Below are 3,049 nucleotides of genomic sequence, written 5' to 3' on the forward strand. Positions count from 1 at the left end.
AATCAGAGACAAGGTCCTGTAGTGCGAGTTGATGGTCCCTTTTATTCAGCCCGCGGACGTTCCACACAGCAATGTTCAACATGGATCACTTCTGACGGGGCTGCTAATGTTAGGACCCCTGGTTGGCTCTTCGGCGTCATCTAGCAAATGTAAAGCATCAAAGGCATTATAAATAACCACTTCCTTTCCCTTATCGTTATGTTGAGATACATTGCGTTCATCATGAACATCTTTCTCCTCTCGTCTCGGTGTCTCTTTAGCTGTACGGTTTAGTCGGTTGGCTTTTTGTACATAGACAGCTATCGGTGGCTTAGTCGGTTTGCGAGGTTTGTTCACTATACAGTCTTTAACCGAATGCCCCAACGTCATACAATCCGTGCACTTTGCGGGAAGCCATTCGTACTCAACATCTACCTTGCAAGGTGTCTCCCCACCATCTTCATCCGGTGTCATAATGATAATATGTTTTTCGATCTTTTGTGTTACATCAATCATCACGCATACACGAGCGAAGTCCAATCTTGTTCATGCTCTTGTAATTGCTTCCGGGTAAAGAGGCTTACCCACCCCACTTGCAACAGAGAATTCCATGGGGAGATGGCGAAGTTTGATCCAGACCGGTACTTGGGTATGCTTCAACTTCCTCATAGCCATCCCCGGTTCCCACTTCTGTAGTACAATCGGCTGTCCTTGAAACAACCACGGACCTCCTTCAATCACTTCCTCCATATCTATCACAGTTTTAAATCGAAATAAAAAGAATCCATTAACTGTCGTTGTGACCTCACGTAGAGCTGGCCAAACCGAGTGAGCAAATTCTTTCAAGTGATGGTAGTACGGTCGTTTCCCCAGAAAATATCCTACCGCCGTAGATTTCCATCGTTTAGACCCTTTGCGCACAATGTCCAAAGAAGGGCGAACCACAATCTCCCCTTTTTGTTTCGATGGGGCAATGTACGTAAGTGTTTTATGGGATGAATTATTGAAAGCACGTGCAATTTTATCCTCATCTATGTAGTTGTCCGAGCTTGTATGTAAAGGAATATTCCCAATAAAAATACCCGAATGAGAATTGGAGACCTTGGTATTGCGAGAATTTTCGACCGAGTTACCTCCCATTGACGTGGTCTTCATCAACATTTTGGAGGCCGTTATCGCTGAATCTGAAGGCATTTTCTGCTGAATTTCCATTGAAAGTTCACCCAACAACGCAGTAGATTTTTGCACCATTTCGATCTCGTCATCCGCATGTTTTCCGGCCAAAAACGCTGCAGAAAAATCTGAAATTTCTGCAGCATTTTCTGATTCTGCAGCAGTGTCAATCTGCTGTTTTTCCATTGTATTCCCTCCCAACAACGCTGTATATTGTTGCTGCGATTTTTGCGCCATTCCGAGTTTGTTTTCCGGCTGATTTCCGGCACACAACGCTGCAGAAAAATCTGGATTTTCTGCAGCAGAATCTGAAAATTCTGCAGCAGCGTTGCTGTTGTTTAGCAGCTGTTTTGACACTGTAGGATCGTCGAGAAGGCATCGCACAACACGTCTCACATTTGGCTGCACATGTCTAGGAGTTTTCGCCGGAATTCTCGCCGGCCGGCCATACTGCAATTCCCATTTCTGTTTCAGATCGGACAGCGCTGCCATGGCTGCCACATCGCCTGAGTTGACGACCTTATGCGCAAGGGTAAGAAATTCGAAGAAGTTGAAGCGTGGTTGTTGAAACCCGTCAGCCATGGAAGCTTGGCCAAGGTTTTTTTCGCGTGAGTTTTCCGGCGAACAAACTGTCTCGTTGACATTTCCAGTTCCCAAATCCTCAGCATTCATGGCAGATGGTGAGTTTTCGCTTTCCCGTTGAGATCGATCTTCGTGTATAGCAGCTTCGACATCATTGGCTTCAATGGCGGCGCCAAACCCTAGTTTCGTACCCGTCCCTTCTCCGACCAAGTTTCCATCTTGTTGTTCTAGTTGTGGTCGGGGCACTCTCCCAAAGGAGTCTATGGCATCAGATCGTAAATAAACTCCGGTTGCCGACGACTGAATTTCAGAAAACCCTTCATCTTCCTCGGCCGTTTTTTTTGCAGAAAACCCTAATCTGCGCGGCTCCTTCCAACCGGTCTGTTCGGCGACAAATTCGCATTCTTCCACGTTCTGATTGAGAGCCACGGTCTCGAACAACGTTGTGGTAGTGTCTTTCGCCGGGAAATCGCCGTTCGATTGCAAGTCGTCTTCTTCCTCAAAATTCTGCCGCGATTTGCCATTTTTCTCGCCATCGCCGGTCATCCTTCGTCGGCCTCCCACTTTTTTGACCTCCCCGTCACTGGCCGGAGTGTCTTCGTCCTCCTCCTCGTCGCCGGCAGCCATGTGCATGGAATGTGCATTAGTGTGTGTTTGATATGGTGTGCTACTGTGTGTTTTAGAGAGAATTTTTGTGGTTCATTTTTCCAAGTTTTTCGATCATTAGTATTTCATTGCCAAGCGGCATTTGTGCCAGGACGTAGCATTGGAGATAACATCATGCTAGCACAGGAACTCTTTACGGGTTATAACCAGACTCGCCTACCTCCTAGATGTGCTCTGAAAGTTGACATCCGGAAGGCATATGACACAGTGGATTGGGACTTCCTGATAGTAGTTATGGAGATGTTTGGGTTCCCTAGTACTTTCGTGAAGTGGATTGAGGAGTGTGTGACAACACCTTCATTCTCTATTGGGCTAAATGGGAAGCCCCATGGATTCTTTCGAGGAGCAAGAGGACTTCGGCAGGGTGACCCTCTATCACCCTACCTTTTTGTACTTGTGATGGAAAATCCTCCATTTGGGCTACCTGCAGTTGATTGATCAGGAGGAGAGATTTTCCTATCATTGGAAATGCGAGGCAGCCAGGGTCATTCAGTTGGGATTTGCTGATGATGTGATATTATTTTGCCGTGCTGATATGGACTCTCTAAGAATCTTTAAAGCAGGTCTGGATCGTTTTGCCGAATGGTCGGGTCTCAAACTGAACGTGCAGAAAAGCCACCTGATTATCTCACGTTCAGCACAAGCACTG

The sequence above is a fragment of the Sesamum indicum genome, unplaced genomic scaffold (genome assembly GCF_000512975.1).
Source record: "Sesamum indicum cultivar Zhongzhi No. 13 unplaced genomic scaffold, S_indicum_v1.0 scaffold00142, whole genome shotgun sequence".
In the NCBI taxonomy this organism is placed as follows: domain Eukaryota; kingdom Viridiplantae; phylum Streptophyta; class Magnoliopsida; order Lamiales; family Pedaliaceae; genus Sesamum; species Sesamum indicum.